This window comes from Dipodomys merriami, unplaced genomic scaffold (assembly GCF_024711535.1).
Source record: "Dipodomys merriami isolate MVZ:Mamm:240054 unplaced genomic scaffold, mDipMer1.0.p SCAF_2, whole genome shotgun sequence".
NCBI classification, from domain to species: domain Eukaryota; kingdom Metazoa; phylum Chordata; class Mammalia; order Rodentia; family Heteromyidae; genus Dipodomys; species Dipodomys merriami.
Window position 1 is genome coordinate 3,945,270 of NW_027203381.1, and position 26,198 is coordinate 3,971,467.

The window sequence follows — 26,198 nt, forward strand, 5'->3', positions numbered from 1 at the left end:
CCTCATTATCTCAGGGGTATTCTGACACCCTGCCGGGCAGCAGTTTAAACTACAACAGCCCTCTATTATGAATCCTCCTCTTACATTCTGCCAGTGTCTATGGGCATCAATTTTATCCTTCTAACAGAAAGAGATATTTTTTCACATATCTGCAGGTGAAGAAGCCTGAATTCTAAGAAGATATATCACTTGCTAACAACCCCTGTCAGAGGTAGATTTAGGAATAGAGAGCTCTTCCTGCTCCTCCTGCATAGAAAGCCAGCAGCTCCTCCTTTCGCCTCCTTATACTGAGTGACCACGCAAGGAGAGGTGGGGTGACCACAAGCTCATAAAGCAGCAGCCCAGACATGACTACCCTCTGTAGAAAACATGATGTGGTGTTCCATGCATTTCATCTTGCTTTAAAAATGAGCGAGTATGTCTTTAACATGGTAAGAAAAGGTTTTGTAACCATCACTCCAATCTGCCAACAACCATGCTACTATTTCTACATTAAATATATGACTTCATCTTTGGCATTATTATAGAATTCACCTCTTCGAAAAGGAAGTATTTAACAAATGCAAAAAAGGAAACAAGGGGCTGGGAAGGTGGCTCAGTGGTAGAGCGCTTGCTTTGCATGCATGAGGGCCTGGGTTCGATTCCTCAGCACCACATAAGCAAAAAGAAAAAAAGCCGGAAGTGGTGCTGTGGCTCAAGTGGTAGAGTGCTAGCCTTGAGCTGAAGAGCTGAGGGACAGTGCCCAGATCCAGAGTTCAGGCCCCATGACCGCCCCCCCCCCAAATAAAGGAAACAGTACCAATGACTCTACTATGAAAAATTGTTCTCTTTCAAGCAAATGTGAGTATGATAAAGATGACATTTTTTTCTTTCAGCCACGAATTGAAAATAATTTAAATTTCTACATAGTGAATTTTAAAATATTTTATCTACTATTGAATAGGTATCTACATTGTATTTAAAAAGCACAAACTCAAATTTTATTTACATGAATCGTTAACATGTCAATTGACCATTTGGCAGAAAACTTTGCTATTTCTCAGTGTGTCACAGTGTATCCCAGATCCTACGCCACTGGAGTCATCTCTAACCGAATTCTCCATCAGAACTTCTAATGGACCATTTGTGAAAGTCACCAGCATACTAAATGCCTTAAGGAACAGACACAATGACACCTAGTGGTCCCAAGAAAATACATTTGCTGGATGCTAAATATTTAACAAATATATATAGAAAAGAACAGGATTTCAAGCTTAAATATTAAAGCACATGCATCTTCCTTCTCTATATATAGAGAGATTGATAGGTAGACAGATATACATGTAAATAATATAAATATACATGTAGATTGTGTATTATGTATGTCCACATGCTATATGAATGCATACAATGTCATTCACTTGGTTTTTTACTTCATTGGTTTTATATTCCACAGCAGAGAACAGGTCAAATTAATTCCACAATGATTGGTATTCTTAGAAATCTTCCATATCCTAGCAATACATTTGAACTTTTCAATATGAAAACACAGACAAGGTTTTCCACAAAATGATGGATCCAATTTTAATTAATAAATGAGATATTACCTATAGGTCACCATGAGCTGATGTTTAAGCCCCAGAAAATCTCCAAGAGGCTCTTCATACCGCCATCATTTTTTTACATCCTTAGCTAATTCAAAGCTAAATAAAGGGCTGCACAACCTTTCACTGTAATATTTACAGGTAAACAAATACCCAGCATTCCCTCTCCCTCAGAGCTTTTAAATGACAGTAGGCTTGAAATGCCAGCGTCTTCAGGATTGCAGTTTGGGTGTTTTCTGTTATTTAAGTGATCACCGCACTATAACGGGAGGGCCCTTGTTTAATTTCCTACCTGTCATATTAAAATGTCAAGCTATATTAAAACAGCTATCAAGGACGATCCCAAATTGGATTCCTCCTTGTCTCCAGAAATGAGTTTGATTCAAGGCAACTGCAGTATGCACTCTCCTGCATCCTAAACAGAGAATGGATACACATTGTTATTAATCCATTTTGTAATACACTCGTTCCACCCAATGGAAAGACGACTAGCCTTTTGCTATAATATATAAGAAGATATAATAACAAGTGATGGTTTGAAGTTAAAATCATAACACATGTGCACACTCTGGTGTGAAGCATGGAGACTGAATGGGTCTGGAAGCTGGCCAGCCCTGCTCCTCCTGCTGTGTGCCCTCAAGAAACAGCTCCAGCAATCCGGGCTTCTGGTTTGTCACCAGCCACCGCACAGAGGGAAGCTAGATGGAACCTGCCATCTCCTCAGCTTCTGCAATAACACACTACCAGTGCACCAGTGCGGACACACGTGGAACACACCCTCGTGCCAACGGCTATGCAATCCAAATACAAACATATAGAAGAGCATAAATGTGATTGTGAAATGTGACTTGTTCTACAATGACCGGGTTTTGCAAAGTGATTCTGAGTTTTTATAAAGTTATCATGGTGGTTCATTGCTTTATCTTTTCAGATATGTAAAAAATGACTAGGAATGAAAGTCCTACAGATTTGGTTAGATACAATATATAATGTGAAGGCAACACCAGCCATTTCGCTACGACCAGTTCTACAGAGATAAGTTTCTTGAAGGACACCACTTTGCAGTTAATTACCCAGAAGTTGGTTTTATTACATAAAGATAGGTGATGGCCCAAATGACCATTTACTATATTTGAACTTACATAATAGTGCGCAATGGACAACACTGCCCTACATTTGCAGTTGGATTTACACCATACCTCTATTCCATTTCTGGCTTCATGTGTGGAATACATACTAAACAGAGCCAGACTTATTGTTTCTCCATTTTATTAAGATCTTCTTAAGAAAAAGAAGTCATACTTGCATTGTTATACATGCCCTGGAGGAAGAAGCTAAATAAGCTATTTAAGGAGAAGCAATCAGTTCTCTAATCTTCTGTTCCTCCTTGAGTTCAAGAGATTACAGCTCTTGATCAACAATAACCCAAGCCAACACCAAAATATATGCTGCTCTCTCTTTCTTTAGAACAGAAAGACCTCAGGAGAAGTTATGAATAACCACACAAATAGGAGATGATAGTCTCAGACGAAGAGTGTGCTTTTTATAAGTTCACACATCTCAGTATAAACAACTTTCCATATTGCCCTATAATTCAAATACAAATATTTAGAGGAATAAAACTTGATTGTTTTCTCAAATATTATATTAAACTCAAAAGAATAAATCAGAAAAGTTTATGCATATTCATGGTTCTCAAACCATGCATCTCTCAGTTTCAATTTAATAAACATTAATATCTGCTTAAATATATGAACATAAAACATACAAATATGTATGAATTTCAATATATGATCTTAAAGGGCTCTATTTCATTGAGTTGTTAATGACATCATAAATAAAATGAACAAGGTTGGAGTACATTACACTTTCACTGAAATGCAAAGATGCAAATATATCTTTTAATAAGTTAAAATTGGAATCAGTTTATTGCTTGTAATAAAGATACTGAGAAACCTAATAACCCTAAAGTCATGTTAATGAATACCACATGATATTATGTATATTTTTCTTCTTTTTGTTCTTGCTTATTCCTTCTTGTTCATTTCTTTTTTTTTTTGGCAGTGCTGTGGTTGAACTTAGGGCCTCATGTTTGCTCCTCAGGAACTCAAGACACCCTGCCAATCCTGATCATACATTTTTTTAATTTTATTTTTTTGTGAACATACTGTACAGAGGGGTTACAATTACATGGGCAAGATAATGAGTACATTTCTTATCAAGCATTGCAGCCTCCTCCTTTGTTTACCCTTCCCATCCCTTCCCAGCCTCTCCCCCCACCCTCCCCACCCAAGATTTACTTTCTACTTTTTCCTAATCACAGTCAAATATGTTTTCTTTGAAAAAATATTATCTGGCCAAAATACATGTCTGTTTCACAAATGATTCCATTAAAGAACACTTTATTAATCATAAGAGGGAGTTGTGAGGATAACTGAAAGCCGTGGTGGTCATCTTGACTCAATATATAGGATCCATTCGCATTCAACTTGCACCTGTTCACATGAAGCTACACAGAGAATATGTTATAAACTCCTATTAGAATTTCAGGCTCGGGCTGGGAAGGTGGCTCAGTGGTAGAGCGCTTGCCTTGCATGCTTGAGGCTCTGGGTTCGATTCCTCAGCACCACATAAGAAAAAAGAAAAAAGGCAGAAGTGGCGCTGTGGCTCAAGTGAGCTGAAGAGCTGAGGGACAGCGCCCAGGCCCAGAGTTCAGGCCCCAGGACCGGACCTCAAAAAAAAAAAAAAAAAAAAAAAGATTTCAGGCTCATCGATTAAGGCTGAAAAGGCCCATCATATTAAAACGATCACAGGAAAAAAAAGTGTAGGATGAATAAATTATGATTGCAGCCTATATGTTAAATCTGTGAAGGAACTACATATTTTTTTTTTAAGTTTTTTAATTATATATTTTTATTATAAAGATACTGTACAGAGAGGTTACAGTTACATGAGTAGGGTAATGAGTACATTTCCTATGGAGCATTGTTACCTCCTCCCTTCATTTTCCCCCCCATCACTTCCCTCCCCACCTCTCCAACTCCTCCCCCCCCGACATTGTAAAGTTCGTTTTCAACATAGTGTCCTGTATAACTCATTGTTACAATGGGTCAACCTGCATCCCCATTTAAGCATTCGGCTATACCGCTTCCCCTCCCCAAATTACAAAAATGTGTATACAAGTTGTAGAACACCAGAATCAAATACATTGAAAACAGGGGTTATACCATGGAGGAAGAATTTACAAAAGAAACAAAAGAATCACATAGTGCATTATAAGTACATTAAAAACAATAGCAAGAAAGAAAAAAAGCCCTTGTGTCCCTGTCTTAGAGTACATTTCAGTTAACATCATCTCATATGATCATATGTACATAGCCTTTGACCTTCTCTGCTTATCGTAGACATGTACTAGTCATTGCAAACAAGGAAAACCATGAGATCTATGTTTCTTTGGGCCTGGCTTAATTCACTTAATATAATTTTTTCTAAGTCTTTCCATTTCCTAACAAATGGGGCAATATCATTCTTTCTGATGGAAGCATAGAATTCCATTGAGTATATAGACCACATTTTCTTGACCCATGCATCTACTGAGGGTCATCTGGGTTGGTTCCATATCTTAGCTATGGTAAATAATGCTGCAATAAACATGGTTATGCTGGTAGCTTTGGTATGACCTTGTTTGTGATCATTTGAGTAAATATCCTAAAGTGGGATTTCTGGGTCATAGGAGAGCTCTATGTGGAGTCCTTTAAGGAACCTCCATACTGCTTTCCAAAGGAACTACATATTTTTACAAAAGCCTGCCTGACTGATTACTTGTTAACACAGTCATGGCAGAATCCTAGGTGGCTTTGCTACTGAAAATACAAGTCAATGAAAGGTTAACACTTTATATTCTGGAAATGATTTTAGAACCACCCTACCCTAAATCTCAGCCACAAGGGAGACATACCAACATGCCACATGGTTGTGAAGGCTTCCGCCCTCCCCTTCTCCCTTCCCCCCACCTCTTCTTCCTTCCAGTGACCTACTTTGGGTCAAGACACGATGCTTTCTCTCTCTGGGGCTATGTTTTATCTATAGAATAAAACGACTATCACACCGAAGTATTTAGAAAAGTTACTGCCAATTAATTTATGGGGATAAAGCACTTTTCAGCTAGCCTACATCCTTCCTGGGAATGCAGCCAGAGGCCAGTCTATCCTTTCAAACTACCTTTTCAAGTCTATCTTCTTACATGAAGCCTAAAGAGTTCAGAACATAGTAGTTTTCTGTTTTATTTTTTCCACTCATATATAACTACTGGTTGTTTCACATGTCTAAAATGCAACATACAATATCATCAATAGTTTTCTTCTGGTTTTGTAAAGTTTCTAGAATCTGATATTGTTAAAAAATCAAAACAGAAATTTCATCATCCTGTGTAAGTTTGGCCTCCGAACCTTCCTGTGGTTGGAATCCTTACCGTAACACGCTTGCTCATTTAATGACAATGCTCATGCTCCTCCAAAAGGTCTGAAAAGCAAAACATTGTGGCAAGTCTAGTTTGCTTATCTGATCTGTGACTTGAACAACATATTCTGAAGTTAGTCGATAACGTAAAAATAACCATCTCCTCTATTTTTTGCGTTCTTCATTAGTAGCAGGCCTTAGGATCGCCTATTGTAAACCAGAAAACCTCACAATCTTGAACACATCATTTATGAGGAATTTCTCTGTTTCATAAAGGTGTCAGAACATTTGTGACTTGGCAAAGATAAAAGTGAAAATGGAATAGAACATGTTTAAGCTAAGTTTAGCTTTGCATTTAGCTTTATAATAAATTATACGGCTTACATGTGAATAGAGTTTTCAGGAGTTATTGGCATGAAGGCAGCATATTAAAATGTACCAAAAAAAAAAAAAAAGAATTCTTGCAAGTTCAAAGGCCAGAGCTTCTAGCCTGCTTAGCGTCTTCCTATTTTCCTTGAGGCTGTTCCTCTGCATCATTAACAGATGGAAACCAGGTTCAGAGGCTCAGATCTGTAGTCCTAGTTACTAGCAAGGTGAAGTTGGGAGGCTAGCATGGCAAAGAGTTCACAAGATTCCATCTCAACCAGTAAGAAGTTGGACACAGTGATGCACACATGTCAGCATAGAAATAGGAGGTGCGTGGTCCAGCCTGGCCACGTACAAATGCATTTATTTGAAAACTACATAGGCCAAAAAGGCCAGAGAGATGGCTCATGCCTGCATGGCAAGTTAAAGGCCCTGATACTGCCAATATCTACCTAAATGCATATGTATTTCAGTGATATTGGAGAATCAAGTTTATGATTTATAGAAAAACTACCGGCGATTGCAGGTGTTTGTTTTAACCTAAATAGAAAATACTTTTGCCTTAATAGATAATACTACTTCCCTTATGACAAACTTAAGAAAGGAAGGAAGAATAATTTACTACAGGTTGGACTGGCTGAGTCCTTCAATATACAAGATAACATTTCATTGCATTCTTTTCCCTTTGGAAGCAAAGAAGTTTTTCCCTCAGGTGGATCTTCCGAACTGGAAGACTTTGTATCACGTGTGGGTGTGGTGTTGTCCAGGGCAGGTGCAAAAATCTTTCATACTGCCCCCTCTCTAATGAAGAAACACATCTTCATGCACAGCTTCCTACTGGCCAATTTCCAAGGCACTGAAATTGTTACCTTAACCCTTCTTCCCTCTTTGTGGGAAAGGAGTTTCACCTGCTCCTCTTCATGGCAAACACAATCAATCTACTTCTCTCTTTATCTTTAAATGTAGCTTCCTTTGACATTAAAACAATTTAAAATTCTGAATGAATAAATCTATACAGGTGCTCACTAAATTATTACAACCTACAAAACACTAGGTCAAAGAGTCCTTTGTACAAACATAATCAGCATAGTTGATGGTTGAGTGAGGTGTGGAAGGAATGATCAGAAGATTACTGGTACAATAGCATTATTTTCTACTGAGTATTCTTATCCACCTGATGTACAAATCTATAATGTGAAAGCCTACAATTATACCGAGTTATTCTTGTTTATTAACTTCTTTGTTTACACAGTGTGGACAAGCAACCATTGCGACTCCCAAACATTTTTCTGGTCACTGATGATTATCATTCTGATTTTAACTAAATAAATAAATTTTAAATAAAAATTACACAAGTTTACTTTGTATAGATATACATACAATAAATGAGGATCTAAATAGTCAATGCCACCTACATGCAAACAAACATTGTGGACATTTTAATAATTGAAATTTCTATTATTGATTTTCTCCTCAAACTCTCTGTTCTCTACTGCCTGCTTCAGAGAATTTTGTATATGAAGGGTAAGTTAAGAATCATATATATAGAAATTAAGATAAAGGTAAGTAGCTTATACTTATAATAAGCCAATAATATCTCCAACTTTTGGAATTTTCTTGTGGGATCGTAATTTTTCTGCATGAAATTATCCTTTTTTGCATCCACACTACAATTATATGAAGTTTTCTAAGTAAAAACTGAAAAATAACAATTTAGCATGGATTAAATTTTAATAGAATGATTAGCTCTTATAAGACAGACAAGGCTTTACAAATTTTGTTTGGCCTGGTTTTTCTTGGCAAAGAGTTTACAACTCAATTAGTGAACATTAGGCACATTTGGCCATCAGTTTTTCCTGAATTTTTATGTTTAGAGATGTAAGCATTAAGGAGAATAAGCCACGTTCATAGAAATTAGAAAGTAACAAGCTTTTATTATCTAAAAGAAGATATAGAATATATTCAATTCCTGTCTCATTAAATGTCAAAATTCACAACTAAGAATAATTCAGGGCAATTGTAGCCTGTTACTTACAGGTTTGTGTTAGGACCAATTTCTTTTCTATCATGGGACATTACCAGGTGGCTCTTCGGATGTTTATAAGATTTTCTTTTAAATAAATCATTTCCTACCCCTGGTCAATGTCTTTGTTTAATACACAATCAACATATACATTTTCCTCAATACAACAGAGATACTAGGCAAGACTTCCTTAAGACCAGTGACATGGAGTCTACACCTTCCACCAGTGACAGCAAGAGAAATTGTAACCTCTTGCTACCACAAGTAAATTTTTATTTCTAGTTGCTCAACTCTTCTCACTCACTTTGCCTTATGTTCAGCAGTTTGGAATTTGACACAAACACATGGACTTAAACCTAGGGTCTCATTTTTCTCATAGCTGACATGTAGGTATACAATCAAAAAGTGACCATATTCTTGATATGCCACACAGAGACCGAGACAGACAGACAGAGTGAGAGGGGGAAGATAGAATTAGGAAGGGAGGGAGAGAAAGGGAAGGAAGGGAGGGAGAGAGGGAACGTGATGTTGGCAATGATTCACCATCAAGAACTCGCTACTCAACCACTCCCGTTGCAGAGCTGGGCAGGTCCAGATGGGCCAGACTTGCTAACAATCATATTCCATTTCCAGCTTAGGTTAAAGCATGGAACAATGGGAAAATAAAACTAAAAATCTCAAAACTCCTTTGTTAAATCATCCTGGAATCAGATAAAGTTTTAATCTCTAAACAAATCAATATTAAACAGCAATAGACTCCCTAATTGCTCCTGAAAATGAGATACTTGTGAAACATAATAGCTTCTTTATCAGACTGGCCTCTTGCTCATCTGTTCTTCTTCTGATCCTTGCTCAAATGTGGGCATCTGGCTGCACCAATTCCAGGTGATACTCCACCCATTCTCAGCCTTTCCTCTGACTTGAAAGACTGGCTTTAAAATCATTAAATGCCAGCTCCAAAAGCCTGGCTACCCTACCCGACCGCAGCTCTATCCTCATAAAACACACCTAATTCTAGTAAGGGGAGTGGTGCCCTTCACTCAGTTAAAGTTATACTGATCTCATTAAGCTCTCTACAAATATGTATAAAAGCATAACTTACACTGACACGGTTATTACACTATGGATATGCTTTGGTTTTGTTTCCCAATCATGCTTTAACTATGACTGGCAAGAATTACACCTCAGTTTTTTGGTTTATAGTATCATGACTGAACATCTAACATTCTTAGCAGCTATTTAATCAGTGTAAAGATCATGGATCAATGTGGCTAATTATTTTAATAATATATGCATAAATTAAATTCCTATTGTATCTAAGTCAAAAGGTGCATTCACACAGAAATATGTTTGCATGTGCATATAATTTCTTCTAGACACACATTGTATTAATTAGCAAATACATTCATGATCTACACTGAAACATATTTAATACACAAAAATATACATATGTATATGTTTTTGTATATGGATACACACATATCATTTGAGACTGCATGTACATTACTTATAAGAAACTATCAATTTTTCAACTTGTACATTTTCTATATTATTCTAGATTAATACACAAAAGAATTTATTCAAATAAGCAGTTGAAAAAAGCCAATCACTTTCATAATGTAACAAGCTCTCATTTTCACACCAAATCTACATGAGAGTAAACTTACCACCCATAAAATGATGAGATAGGTTAGTAAAGTCACAATTTGTATTTGACTCAAAAGCCATAAGCCATTGACCATAAAAAGGCCTGTGGACTTACCTGATTAACCATGATAAGATCAATAGTGAATATATTTGTAGTTTTCCTTAGGCTATCAATGCATTTTCTTATCTTTACTGGTCCCTCTATAGCCATGATAATCATTATTTTCTTTCATTATTCTCCTGATGACCTGAGCTTTGTAATAAGCCAGTGACTGGACATTTCAATTCTAGGCTCAAGTTGCAATTTTATTGTTTTACATCTGTGCATTCCAATACAGTTAACTTTTCACCCTAAAGAAATAAAGTATTCAATTTAATATATTTGTGAAAAAAATGTATGGAAGCCACAAGGAATTCCTTTGAGAGTTCTAAATATTTCTACAGCATATTTCATAGTCCCTAAGCTACAGACATGTATTAAGATATAGCAGTTCTGTAAGGCAAGAGGCACTCCTTATTCACATCTGTCAGCTAATAGAAGACTAAAACGCTGCAGCTGCCAGGGTAAATATTAATCACCCCAAAAAAGGAAATTGTATTAATCTCTTGTGCATGCTATGTTTATATATGAGTGCTATTTATGCACCGTATGCTGTGTTTCTGCTAAAAAAGAACCCTGCCCTTGATAAGCCATAGGGAAGTTTTGTGACTGAAAACAAATCATAGACTTTTGTGAGTTAAAGCACAAGTCAGGGAGAGGGAAAGGCCAGCTTTATTATTACATGCAAAAAATCACAAGTGTAATTGAACACTGAGCTCTGACTCTTTAAACAGGATGATGGAAAGGTAAGGAAGCCATGGTTAGTTTTCTCAAATATTACCAAACTTTACTTTTTGCTATCACCAATAAAAGCCAGTTATTTAATATTGCACTAGATTTAAAAAAAAACATATCAGTGGGGATAGGTCCTGATTAATTTTAGCTTCACCTCAAAATCCTACTTTAAATTATGCTTGGGCAATCTTTCCAAGGAGAAGTAAACAAAACTTGATACCTTGAAAATGTCCAGCTAATCTCAGAAATTAAGATGTTAGAAAAATAATAACAGAATAAATTTAGAGAATTTTATCATACATTTTAGTATGATAAAAATGGAAATAGATAAAACAGAAAATCCAGACATCAAAAAAACAAAACAGGTTTTTTTGTTTCAAATACATTTTGATCTCAAAGATGCAACTTAATATCTGGCAAAAAAAGGTATACAGTAAGTATCAAATGCAAAGGAGTGTAAAACTGTAAGGCAATGAAAAGTTTTCATGCCAATCTTGTAACCACATTGATCTCCTTGCTCAGCATGGTACAGAGTAGTCATCATACAAACTACTCATGAAGGCCCATGCACCATTCAATGAGTGGCAGGCTTCTTTCTCACAGGTGGGGCCGGAAATGTATCATAGAAGACACACACAGCATAAGCAGACAGAAAGGACGGATCAACAATGAAATAGTGAGCTTGCATCCAGTTCAAAAAATGAAAGCATAAAGCAAAGCCATAACCGCTCTGCATACAGAGAGCCAAGTATAACGTGTCAATTGTAAGTTTACAGCAGATTTGTGAAGATTTGATGCCTGCCCTCTTGAATCAAATATACACTTTTCATTCACACAACTCAACCATTTGGACTTTAGAAGACAACGTTTAGAACTTTTCCTCTCAGGTTTAAAAGTAAGTGGGGGAAGCCAGGTACCAGCAGCTCACGCCTGTCATCCTAGCTACTCAGGAGGCTGAGATCTGAGGATCACAGTTCAAAGCCAGCCGGGGCCCTGGGCAGAACAGTCCATGAGACTCTTCAAAAACTGGAAGTTGTGCTGTAACTCGAGTGGTAGAGCACTAGCTTTGAGCAGAAAGAGGCCACACAACAGTGCCCAGGCCTGAGTTCAAGACTCACAACCCACAACAACAAAAATTAAGTGGGGAGCCTTCCTGAGGGTGGATAAAGGGCTGCTTCACGGGCGTGGTTCTGTCAAGGAAGCAGGTGTCTAACAGAAGTATTGCCCCTCTGGTGTGTTGGGAGCCACACAGGCACGAGGAAAGCCAGTGGCAAACCAACCTCTCCAACACGCTTCAGTCTAAACTTCTGTGATCACCTGCATGGCAGTTTGTGTATGTAAGGTCACAGCAGCATAATAGTGTTCTAGGATCACCATTTCAAAGTCCCACAAATTAGAGGATGGCTGGAAATAACATAAATGTATTTCCTCATGGGGGGGGATAGTGTAGAAGACAAAAAAGAGGTCTGGGTGGGGCCATGCTCTTTCCAAGAATTCTGATGGAGACCCTGTCCCAAACCTTCCTCAGATCTTGAAGTTGCTGACCATCTCCAGCTTTCCTTGGCTTACTGACACCAGATCTCCAATTCCTTAACAACACAGCACAACAGAGGGTATGTATGTGTGTGTGTGTGTGTGTGTGTGTGTGTGTGTGTGTGTGTGTGTGTGTGTGTGTGTGTGTGTGTGTGTGTGTGTGTGTGTGTCTGGCAGAGTCTAGCTGGCTGGCTGGCTGTGTCTATGTATGAGTGTGTTCTCCTCTTCTTATAAAGATACCAGACATACTGAAATAAGAGCCAACCCTACTGTTATATAAACACATCTTACATGTTATTTATTTATTATTTAATGTCTTTTCCTTTCTCTGTGCTAGGCTTGAACTCAAGGCCTAGCTACCATCTCTAAGCTTATTTTGCACAAGTCTAGCTCTCTACTACTCAAGCTACCAATCCATTTCTTGATTTTGGTGGTCAATTAAAGATAAGAGTATCGGGAACTTCCCCGCCTGGGCTGGTTTCAAACCACAATCCTCAGATCTCAGCACCTATCATTTATTGTGTAGGTTTTAGATAGATTTCACTATGAAGTTCAAGTTGACCTTGAATTTGTGACCTTCCTGATTCAGTTCATGGATTGGCAGAATTTTAGACAAATGCCACAATGCCTAGTTCACCCGCATCCAAATTATAATCTAATAAGGCCTTATTCACAAGCCCGAGTGACTAGAATGTCAGTGTATTTTGAGATTCACAATTCACCCAGCAGTGAGCAAAGCAGCTGCCTTGTGCTCCACATACAGCTTTTATACCAGGTGCCTGGATTTTAAATCAGTAAAATTCAGTTTACCAGTCTCAGAGAAACCAAAATATATACAATGATAACTGAGAAACCCGAAAAAAATCATAGTCATAAAGAGCAACTCAAAGAATATTATCTGTCATTCCTCTGAATTTTATAAGAAAAATGTGCCTCTCAAAAATATTGCTTCTTCAGGAAAATATATTGAAATTGAAACATAAAAACAAGGTAGATCCCATATCAGATATTACTGCAGGAAATTCAAAGCCTGCCTCACACAAAAAATATCGGAGAAAACAATTGACTTTCTTTAGCAAAAGTATAAATCCTGTAAAGTTTGGGAGCTATAATTGTAGAGGATGTTTTGAGGTTCCTGAGGAGGTGATTCAGTGCTACTTAAACCAGTTCATGAGGGAAACATAGATTTATGTAACATACTTTCATGTGTCTCTGCAAAGAAGTACTATAATAATCTTAATTCTAATGCTTATTGTAATTGAATACGAAATTGTTTAGTGATCGATGGAACATCTACTCACTGTGTAGTTCTGTTCCTGTTTAAAAAAGCTTCAGCTGTAGGCACCCAATCTCTATCTGATGATGAATTCTTTTTTTTTAATTGTGAAAATACTGTACAGAGGGGTTACAATTACATGGGCAAGATAATGAGTACATTTCTTATCAAGCATTGTTGCCTCCTCCTTTGTTTCCCCTTCCCATCCCTTCCCATCCCCCCAACCCAATCCTCCTCCCCTCCCCACCCCCACCAAGGTTGTAAAGTTCGTTTTTCGACATAACGACTTGTACATCTCATTGTTGCAATGGGTTGGGTCCACCTCTATCCCTATTTAAACGATTTGTTTTTTCCCTTCCCCTCCACAACTTATGCCAACATGAAATACAGTGAGACAAGGTTCAGACATTGTTCTGTGGGAAGGAAGATTCACCACACCTCCTACCACAAAGCCCGCCCCCTGTAGGCCCAGACGATCATTACATCCTCCTGAGTAATGCCTGCGGGCCTCTGGAAGTTCTGTGCTGTCCTTAGGCTGTGCATGTGCTTGGCTACTGCCTCTGGTATATTCTGGTGTGCGTGTCCTCTGTTCACCCATTTGCATAACCCTAGGACAGGACTACCTCCCTCATCAATGAAATAAAGAGGCAACCAAATTGTTCTCCTCAGTGAAATCACTGTAACATGCTTAGAGTCCCATAGATTCCTGGAGGCATTTAGCACTTGACTGGTCAGGGTGCTGGAGAAGGGGTGAGAAGCCATTCCTAGAAAGATAGATACTCCACCAGCACATGAAGATTAGATCATCCCCTGCTGGATACCAAACGGGCAGGGGGTGCTACTTGCATAGTCTCAATAGATAGGTTAGATTGGCTAAAAAAATAAAATGAAATGCTGAAAAGATCATCAATTCCAGAGAACCCCATGCTACATAGTGAGACAAACAAAAGGTCCAAGCAAACCTACGTGAAACAAAATAAAAACTTAGAGGCTGAAAAAAAGGAGACATACTTAAGCAAAGGTTGTCACACTTCCTTGAACATGAATCTTAATTTAGGAAAACCTAGGAGCACTACATAGAATCCAGTCTTTTGCACATGCATTTTTGGTCACTAGTTACACATCTAGTCATCATTACAGATTGCCCAGCTCCCAGGTAAATCTTACCATGTCCATGTCTGCCCCTCCTTGGCTTCCTTCAGGTACTCTCATTTTCCTAGCAAAATATTATAAGCTCCTAAAATCACTTATAAAGCCTCAAATAATTTGACTGTCAGTTTCCTTCTTTACTCTCATTCTAGAATGTGGACTTTCCTTTTTCTGGCAAAGAAAGAACTGACTATGTTCATAGTCTAGAGGAACTGAGTGCTGAGAGGAAGAAGTTAAATGGGGAGTTAAATGGGAAGTTAAGTGGGGAGGGATCAAAGAGCAACATTGTAGAGAAATTAAAGACAGTTTGAAATAGGAAAATACAGATTATGTTCTGGTCTCTATCTAATGGAAGCAAGATGTGGTTTGACCAATATACACTAAAATCTATACAGGTAGAAAAGAAGCAAGGTCATTGTTGAAGGCTTCAGTATTCTCACTGAAGTAGGAAAAGATCATCTTCCAAAGATGAAAGGAACAGATTGAATTTTGCTTTTAAGGGAGAAGGGGAAACGTTGTTGTAGTTGACCTTAAGGCCAAGCTAAGGGAAGATTCTCCTTTAAAGGGAAGACACATTGAGCTGAACAAAAATTCAGCTATCTATACGCTGAACTACAAGAGTAGAAAAGGTAAATTATTTCATTGCTCCATGATTTAATTTGACTATTCAGTGAAAATTCATGTTTCAAGGTAATTTATAAAAAATATAATTCAATGGTATTTTCACAATAAAAAAACTTATTTAAAAAATACAATTCATGTAATTGAAGAAATGGGCCTACGTATGTATGCAGGCAGTCCAAAAGGAAAGACAATAGGACTCTAATGTGAAAACAATAGAACTCTAATGTCAAAACTTATACAGTGAGTGGAAATACTTGGGTGGATATGCTAATATAACAAGCTTTTAATATTTAGTGTCTGAAATTATTTGAGAACCCCTAAATGATCAAAGTATTCTAGCTGCTATCTCTTAAAATACCTTTAAAATATCTTTTAAAATATCATGGGCAGTAAGATAAAGTAAGAAAGCAATGTCTTGAATTTGCTCCTAAATCTTCCGCAAATATGGAGAATAATAATAATTTAAAATATTTTAAGGGTTAGACAATGAAATCTATCTCATTTATTGACTCCTGCTTCTGAAAAGCTTGCAGTATTATTCACTATATGGATTTAAGGTCTCAGGTGATATAAAGATTTATTTCTCTGTATCACAGTTTTCCTTCATTGTCCTTTGCTTATTAACTAGATACCTTCCATTGGTGTCCAAAAGCCTTCGTGTCTTCAATTATATAATAGTATGTGGGGATACTTCCAGAAAAGTGCCTCAATTGTAAGCCTCTAGAGGCCTCTCTAATTGTCTCCAAATCAGAACCTAACTGTATCCAGAGGTGCAAGGCACTGCTTGGTACTGATAAATCACCTGACAGTACTGTGTTTAAAATAGGAAATTTAAAGCCTGGCACTGGTGGCCCACATCTGCAATGCTAGCTACTCAGGAGGGTGAGATCTGAGGGTCACGGTAGGAACATCTGTGAGACTCAACTCAAATGAGCCACCAGAAAACGGTAAGTGGCACTGTGGCTCAAGTGGTAGAGTGCTTCCCTTGAGCTGAAGAGCTGAGGGGCAACACCCAGACCCAGAGTTCAAACCCCACGATCACCACCACCAACTACAAAATAGAATAGGAAATTTTATTTTTTTTAATTTAATTTTATTTTATTTGTGAACATACTGTATAGAGGAGTTACAATTACATGGGCAGGATAATGCATACATTTCTTACCAAGCATTGCAGACTCCTCCTTTGTTTACCCTTCACATCCCTTCCCAGCCTCCCCCCTCCCCCCATCCCAATCCTATTCCTTCCCCCCCCCCCCCCCGCACCGACGTTGTAAAGCTCGTTTTGGACATGACAACTTGTACTTCACATTGTTGCAACAGGTCCACCTGTATCCTTATAGAACTGGTTTTTCCACATCTCCTCCACAAGTTATACTGACATCAAATATAGTGAAAGCAGGGGTTATACTGTGGGGGAGGGACATACAAAGCAACAAAGAGATAATCTTATAAATGCATTAGAAACACATGCATGAAAGAAAAAAAACATTAAAATACACATCTAAGGGTTCATTTTCCTGACATCACATTATCTGACCTTTTCCGCTTGACTCATACATATACTAGATATTACAAATAAGGGAAACCATGGGACCTATGTTTCTTTGGGCCTGGCTTACTTCACTTAATATAATTTTTTCCAAACCTTTCCATTTCCTAACAAATGGGGAAATGTCATTCTTTCTGATGGAGGCATAGAATTCCATTGTGTATATATACCACATTTTCTTGATCCATTCATTTACTGAGGGGCATCTGGGTTGGTTCCATATCTTAGCTATGGTAAATAATGCTGCAATAAACATAGTTGTGCTGGTAGCTTTAGTATGGTCTTGTTTGTAAACATTTGGGTAAATGCCCAAAAGTGGGATTGCTGGGTCATAGGGGAGTTCTATGTGAAGTCTTTTGAGGAACCTCCATACTGCTTTCCAAATTGGTTGAACAAGTTTACATTCCCACCAACAATGAAGTAAAGTTCCTTTCTGTCCACATCCCCTCCAGCATCTGTTGTTGTTAGAGTTCTTGATTTGTGCCGTTCTAACTGGAGTGAGGTGATATCTCAATGTTGTTTTGATTTGCATTTCTTTTATGGCTAGGGATGTTGAACATTTTTTCATGTGTCTATTGGACATCCTTCTTTCTTCTTCAGAGAAGTTTCTCTTTAAGTCTTTCGCCCACTTATTTATTGGGCAGTTGTTTCTTTGAGGATTTGTTGTTGGGGGGTTTAAGTTCTGTGTTGATTTCCTTTTTTAAGATTTTAAAGTTTTCATCATAGAGGTCCTTCACTTCTTTAGTTAAGTTAATTCCTAGGTATTTTATTTTTGTGGGGCTATTACAAATGGAGTTGCTTTCCTAATTTCAGCCACACTTTTCTCATTGTTGGCATACAGAAAAGCCATTCATTTTGGGGGGTTAATTTTATAACCTGCTACTTTGCCAAAGTTTTGAATCAGCTTGAGTAATTTGGGAGTGGAGTCTATGGGATTCTTTAAATACAAATCATGTCATCTGCAAAGAGGGAGAGTTTTATTTCTTCTTTCCCTATTTGGATCCCCTTTATGTCTGCATCTTGTCTTATTGCTGTAGCTAGGCATTCTAATACTAGATTGAAGAGAAGTGGAGAGAGTGGGCATCCTTGTCTTGTTCCTGATTTGAGAGGAAATGGCTTTAGTTTTTCACCATTGAGTATAATGCTGGCTGTAGGTTTGTCATATACAGCCTTTATTGTATTGAGGAAGGTTCCATGGATTCCTAATTTTTCCAAAACCTTCATCATAAAGGGGTGTTGGATCTTGTCGAATGCTTTTTCTGCATCTATTGAAATAACCATGTGGTTCTTATTCTTGCTCCTGTTGATGTGATGAATAATATTAATTGATTTGCGTATATTGAACCAGCTTTGCATCCCTGAAATGAATCCTGTTTGATCATGGTGTATGATTTTTTGGATGAATTGTTGAAGTCGATTGGCCAAAATTTTGTTGAGAAGTTTTGCATCAATGTTCATCAAAGAAATGGGTCTATAGTTCTCTTTCTTTGATGAGTCCCTGCCTGGTTTTGGGATGAGGGTTATGATGGCTTCATAGAATGTGTTCGGTAGTGAGCTTTCTCTTTCAATTTCATTGAAGAGTTGGAGGAGTATTGGTGTGAGCTCTGCTTTGAAGGCCTTGTAAAATTCCGCTGTAAAACCATCTGGTCCTGGACTTTTCTTAGCTGGGAGGTCTCTTATTGCTGTTTCTATTTCAATGCTTGATATGGGCCTGTTGAGCTGGTTTAACTCATCTTGGTTTAGTTTTGGCATGTCAATATTTGCTAGGAAAAGGTCCATTTCTGTCAAGTTCTCCAACTTATTAGCATAAAGTTTTGAGAAGTATTCCCTTATAATGTTCTGAATCTTGGTTGTTTCCATGGTGATGTTTCCATTCTCATCTCTGAGTTTATTAATTTGGGTGTGTTCTCTCCTTTTTCTGATAAGATTTGCTAAGGGTCTGTCAATTTTGTTAAGTTTTTCGAAGAACCAACTCTTTGTTTTGTTGATTCTTTCTATAGTTTTTTATTGGATTCTAATTCATTTAATTCTGATTTAATTTTGATTATTTCTTTCCGTCTAGTGGATTGGGGTTTATCTTGCTGCTCTTTTTCAAGGAGGTTTAGATGTGTCATTAAATTGCTAGTTTCAGATCTCTCCAATTTGTTGATGTAGGACCTCAGAGCTATAAACTTCCCTCTGAGTACTGCCTTTGCTGTGTCCCAGAGGAGCTGGTAATTTGTGTGTTCAATTTTGTTGAAAAGCATGAACATTTGAATTTCCTTTCTAATCTCTTCCATGACCCACTCTTGATTCAGCAGTGTGTTGTTCAGCCTCCATGTGATACCGGACTTTCTTTGGTGGCTTTTGGTGTTGAGTTCTAATTTTATTCCCTTGTGGTCAGAGAGAATGCAAGGTATAACTTCAATGTTTCTGAATTTAGACAAGTTTGCTTTGTGGCCTAAAATGTGGTCTATTTTAGAAAACGTTCCATGTGCTGCTGAGAAAAATGTGTATTCTGATGCTGCTGGGTGAAATGTTCGGTAGATGTCTGTTAAGTCTAGTTGATCTATGCAGCTGTTTAGATCTGCGGTTTCTCTGTTGAGTTTTTGCCGAGTTGATCTATCTAGTGGGGAGAGTGGTGTGTTAAAATCCCCAACAATTAATGTTTTTGGATCTATATGGGATTTGAGGGAAAGTAGTGTTTCTTTGATAAATTTGGGTGCTCCATTGTTTGGCGAATAGATATTTAGAATTGTAATATCCTCCTGAAGGAGAGATTCTTTAATTAGTATGTAGCGACCTTCTTTATCTCTTCTCACGAATTTTAATTTGAAGTCTATTTTATCTGATATTAGGATTGCAACTCCCACCTGTTTATGGGGGCCGTTTGCTTGGTAGATTTTGTTCCAGCTTTTAACATTGAAAATGTGTTTGTTTTTACGGGCAAGATGTGACTCCTGCAGGCAGCAGATAGAAGGGTCTTGTTTTTTAATCCAACTAGACAGTCTATGTCGCTTAATTGGAGAGTTCAGTCCGTTAACGTTAAGAGATAGGACTGAGAGGTATTTGGGAGTTCCTGCCATGTTATCCACCTTCTTGGGGGCTGTGAAAACTGGGTTCTTCCTATGGTTCTTGGATTCTCAGTTTGGGTGCAGTTTCTTGGCCTTTGTTGCAGTCTTGTTGGTTTTCTATGTGTAGGACATCTTTAAGAATCTTTTGTAGGGCTGGTTTGGTGGAGATGTATTGTTTCAATTTTTCTTTGCTATGAAAGGTTTTTACTTGGCCTTCAGTTATGAAGGAGAGTTTAGCTGGGTACAGTATTCTTGGTTGATAGTTGTTTGTTTTTAGGACATGGCATACGTCATTCCAGGCTCTTCTTGCTTTGATTGTCTCTGCTGAGAAATCTGAGGTGATTCTAATTGGTTTCCCTTTATAGGTGATTAACCTTTTCTCCTTGACAGCTTTAAGGATCTTTTCCTTGGTCTGAGTTGATCCTGTGTGGATTATAATGTGATGGTGGGATGTCCTATTCTGGTCTGGTCTATTTGGGGTTCTAAAAGCTTCTTGTATCTGAATAGGCCTATCTTTTTGTATGTTTGGGAAGTTCTCTGCTAGGATCCTGTTAAACAAATTTCCTAGACCATTAACTTCTGTTTCTAGGTGCTCCTCTACACCCATTATCCTTAGATTAGGCCTTCTGATGGTGTCTTCCAGGTGTTGGATAGATCTATCATATTTCTTGGACTTGTCTTGGATGGTTGTATGTTCTTTCTCTATAATATCTAGGCTGCCTTCAATCCCTGAGATTCGATCTTCTGCATGGTCTAACCTGCTGTCAAGACTCTACTTTGTTTTTTATCTCTTTTCCTTCTAGTTGGTCAGCTTTGATGGCTTCAAGTTCTTTGTTGAAGCTCTGTTTTAGGTCTTCTATGAATTTCTTTACTTCCTTAATTTGGTGTTCATTGTTTGTTCTCAAATCACTTAGTTGATTGGTTATGGTTTCTTTGGACTCCCATTCCTTCTGTTGGGTTCCATTCAGCATTCCCTTTGTGGTCTCCCTAACTTCCTTCAGCTCTTTGTTAATGGATTCCATGAATGCCTTTAGTGATCTTTGTGTATTCTCTACCTGGTCTCTCAATTCCTGTATTACTCTTTGATTAGCTTCTTCCCGTTCATGGGATTCCTGTAGTTCTCTTTCCTCTCGTTCATGGGATTCCTGCAGTTCTCTTTGAGTGTTCTCAGCCTGCTCACGCCATTCCTCCCTTTCTCTTTGAGTATTCTCAAGTTGTTCACGCAAATCCTGTATCAGTTTTTGAGTAGCTTCCTCACGCTTATGATATTCCTGTATAAGCTTTTGGGATGCCTCCTCTCTCTCCCTTTCACGCTCATACAGAGTCCTTTGTAAGTTGTCAAACTTCTCATTTATCATGTTTGCCAGCAGTGTTTGTAGAGCTATTTGGGAACTCTCCTCTGGATTATTCATTATCTGTTTTGACCCCTGATTATCAAGATTGGGACTTGAGATACCCGGATTTGCCATTTTTCTTGTGTTTTTCCGGCTTACTCTGCCCATTTGAGATGAAAATAGCACCAGTTTTGTGCTAGAACACTATCTTAAGGCTACCATCAACCAACGTTTGCATTTATACAGTCAATAGTCTACAGATACAATCTAGTTCAACAGATACATCTATTCAACATCAAACAACTATATGTTAATGGGTTTCGAACCGCAGAGAAGAATTTGGAAAACCAGAAATTTTTAGGGTTAGGGAGAGATGTGGGTAAAAAATAGGAATAGATTGGTGTGGGGAGGCACAGGGAGAGTTAACTATGTCCTAATCTCAATACAGGAAATAGGTTGGGTAGGATGCAAGTAGAGAGAGAGAGAGAAAAGGAAGAAAGGGAAAGGGAAATGAAAAGAGACCAGAAAAAAATAGAAACGTAAAAATTAATATTATTATGGAGCTTAAAAGACCATGTATTTAGAGAGGAATGTGAGTATATTAATAGAAGGGTAGGGACATAGAGGAGAAGTGAAAAACTTAAGAAAATGCTTAAAATATTATATAGGTATAAAGAGGTAGTACTGCTATTAAGGAATTTAAGTCTCAGAGGTTTTGAATTGAGTAATAAATTTGTGGATTAAGTGTGTACACAATGGGGGATAGGGTCTTCTAGTTAACTAGTGGTTTATCTGAGGATGTGCAGGACAAGAGTTAAGTCACATACAGAAGATCAAAAGAGAGGAAAAGGTGAAAAGGATTAGAAAGGGAGAGAAAAAGATCAGAAGTTCAGTAGAGCTAGACAAAAAAACAAAAAGATAGTTAAGAAAGAAAGAAAAAGAGAAAGAGGACAAGTAAAGAAAGGAAAATGCACATTCATGTATTCCTAAAATAAAAATTATAAGAGGAAAAAAAAGTTACTGGAAAACAATTATTTTTCAAAAAAGGCAAAAATTAAAGATTAATAAAATTTTTAGAAAAGGAAAAAAAATTATATATATATATAAGGTACTAAAGAAAAAAGAAAAAAGAGAAAAAAAGAAAAGAAAAGAAGAGGAAGAGAAGAAAAAAAAAGTTCTTTGATTTTTTTTTTTTGATTTTTTGGGAGGGGTGGGAAGAATCCTGTATCTCCCTTTTGTCTGTAAACAGCCTCTTGTTGGAGTCTCTGGTCAGCTTGAGGTCCTGTGGCTTGACTGGTTTCTTAAGTCAGTTTGTTCGAACAGGCAGAAAAATGCTCTGCTTTACCCAAGATTTTGAGATCCCCCTCCCAGATTAGTTTACTGGGAGGGTGATCTGCTTTGAGAATCACAAAAGAGGGGGATGCAGTGGTAAGGCTAGGTTCTGGGTAGAGTTGAGGCCTTTCAACAATCAGTAGCTTTTTCCTGGGGCCATTTTGTGATAAAAAAGAAAAAAAAACTCAAGGAGCCCAGCCTGGAGCCGTTCTCAGGGTTTCTGTTTTTCAATTGATTGTTGAGGCTGCTAGAGGGAGGGGCAGCCTCTGGCTCTGGTTACCCAGTGAGGAAAGCCACTCCAATGGCTGGTGCCTGAGCTGGGTGACTTTTCCCTGGATGGAGCCGAGTCTGGCAGGTCACTTCGCCGCCGTTAAGTTCTTGTGACCTGGTTTGGAGCTGGCAGCTCCTCCGAGCTTTGTCGGTATCCAAGATGGAGATCACAGGTGCTGGGGGGGGAGAGGTGGCCTTCCCTCCTCTGCTCCCTGAGGAGTGAGGACGTCGGGCTTGTACTCACTCCGAGTCTTGGATCCTGGGTCGTCTCTGGTCTGCGAACTGCAGGATGAAGATGTCCGCTCCTTGTCGGTTCTTGCTGGTGTTGAGTAGAATCCGCTCACCCGCTGCGTCTGGCTCCTTCATCCTGGACTCTCTGTGTGAGCGCTCAGTTATGGCCCTGGCTGCGTTCTCCGCCGGGACCCTGCCGCCGCCACCGCGGCGGCTGCTGGCAGGCGTTCAGATGTGTCTTTTTGCCTTGGCTTCCCCTCTTTTGTCTAACTCTCTGTCCTGTGATGGCACACTTGGTGTGATTCTCTGGCTTAGGACTGTTCACTGGAACTCTAAAACTGCTTTCTATGAGAGAGCTTGTTCAGATTCCAGCTTCTCCTCCGCCATCTTCCCCTATTGCCTCTAGAATAGGAAATTTTAAAATGGAATTTGTATTTAATTTTATAGGAATTTTACATAATAGAGAGTAAATGCCTTAGTAAAGTTTCATTTATCTGGTTGTGTCTTTTAAATCCACTGCCACTCAGGTTTTCAATGCTGATATTTGGGTAGTTGGTTCAACTTGCTAAGTGAAGAAGCAGCAGCAGATTAGTTTATTTCTTAGTATGACACTACAACAAGGGAACCTGTTCACATAGTTTTCAGGACAAGGATTTAGGGAGAGTGCTGAACGGGAAGAAGTTGATTCAAGTACGTTGGGCACATGCATGAAATGTCACAACAAAAGCCCCTTTTAAAATTCATGTGTGATGATAGAAAAGTGAAGTAAGCCAGACTCAAAGAAACATAGGTAGCATGGTTTTCCTTGTTTGTGGTAACTAGAATGTGTCTCTAAATGACAAACACACTGGATGGTAAAGAAAAAAAATACTCCAGCATGATAAATTATACAGGTCTCTAGGCATTCACACACAGGGAGACCAAAGGAGGATATTCTTAGGGGAGGATCATAAAGCTGCAATGCCTATGTGCATCTGATCACATAAAATAGTACTGATCAATGTGATGAACTCTAGGAAATGGAAACAGGATATTTGCCTTTATTGTTGCTTTGTTTTCTTTTTGTCTTTTTGTTCATTTATCTGTCTTCGGAGGGTAAGAGGGGGCTCAGAAATGGAGGGACAAAGGGTGAGCAAATTTAGCTGTGTTGAAAATGAACTGTACAACTTGCAGCTAGGGATGGGAGGGAAAACTGGGAGGGATTGAGGGAAGGAGTGACACCAACCAAAAAGAAATGTACTTCCTGTACCTGACTTACGTAACTGTCCCCCTCTGTACCCCTTTAAAAATAATAAAAACTGCGTTAAAAAGAAATGTGACAGAAGGAAAGAATAAAGTCATAAAGAAGCAGCACTGAATTAGGCCTTTTTAGTTGCCATATAACTAAATTCCCCACTTTGGAGAGATTACTGCTGGTCTTGTTCCTTGTGTGTAGGTGTAACCAAGATGCCTGAGGAAATAACCGAAGAGAGGATGATTGATTTTGCTCAAGAGTTTCGGAAATAGAAATCTATTATTAAAAAAAAATCTCCTCCCTCTCACTTTTCATAGTGTCTATTATTCTCTGTCTGCTCTGGATCACAGGGTCCTTTCTTCTAGAGGGGGCCCAGCTCAAGGCTTCAGAAAACTAGCAGAAAGCAAAGTGAAGCGACCCTGGACCGTGGCTGTTTCAGGAGCAGAAGAAAGCCGAGTTCTGCTTTGCCCAAGTGGAGCTAACTGCGCTGGTCCTGGAGACCTGGGAATCCACAAGGACCAGGGCCATTCTTCCCAGGGGCTCGAGCCTGGTCATGGAGAATCACCACCTTGGCACTAGGTTTCAGGACAAAGATGTGGGTGACCCCCAAGCTGCTGCTGAACCTCACACAGCTCACACAGCTCGCTCAGCCTCGAGAGCACACTGGGGCAGGCCTCGGCGGGCAGTAACGCTGGCAAGATCTCCAGTCCGCCCCACTGGGACCCAGGCCTTCGTCTGGTCCCAGGGAATGATGAGCAGTGGCCTGGCAATGGGTGTGCCGCCTAGCTGAGTCGCCTCTGGGACTCACGGCTGCGGGGGTATGCCCAGGAAGGTCCACTCCAGCCTGGCAGTGATAGAAGCCAAAGCGTGTCTGTACTGCAGGTATGGGGGTGCTTGTCTGCTTCTAGGCAGGTTCAGAGACTCTGCTGGTGAGCTTTGGCGTGGAGAAAGGGTCTCTAATGTCTGCCTGGGCGTGGGTACCAGACTGGTGGGCCATCCCAGCAAACAGAGAAGGGGGCAGGCAGTTTGCTCACAGGATCACCGCAGTGTCAGAGGCTGCCTTGGTATTGGCGTTGGAACGCTGGTCATGGGGTTCCATGCAGAACTGGAGTTTCTGGGGTGCACCTGGTACTGCTTAGAGTTGGGGGGAGGGATGACACAAGCAACTCTTGTCTTCTTATTCCACCAGGGCCTTTTCTTAATGTAAGAAAAGCAGACATTGTGGTCTCTCCATTGACCATACCAACCTAAAGGTTTTGTTTTCTCTTCTATTTTTAGTGTGAGAGCAGTTTTTCACACTTGTGTGCCTTTGGGGTGACAATCCCTGGAAGATCTTACTTCGCCGCCATCTTGTTCTGCCTAAGTGGTTGTGTTTTTAACTCTTCGAGGCACCTCCATACTGTGTTCCTAATGACTGTGCTAATTTACATTCCCACCAACCGTGTGCAACCCTTCCCTTTTCTCAATCTCTGTGCCAAGACTTTTCTTTCATCTTCTTGATTATAGCCATTATAGCAGGTGCGAAGTGGTATCTCAGAGTAGTTGTAATTTGCATTTCTGTGATGATTAATGATGCTGAGGTTTATTTTGCTATACATGTTGGCCATTTTCATGCTATCTGAATATCCATAGGCATTTGCCTATGTTTTAATGGGGTTCTTTCCTCTCTCTTGAGTGAAGTTCCTTATATATTTTGGA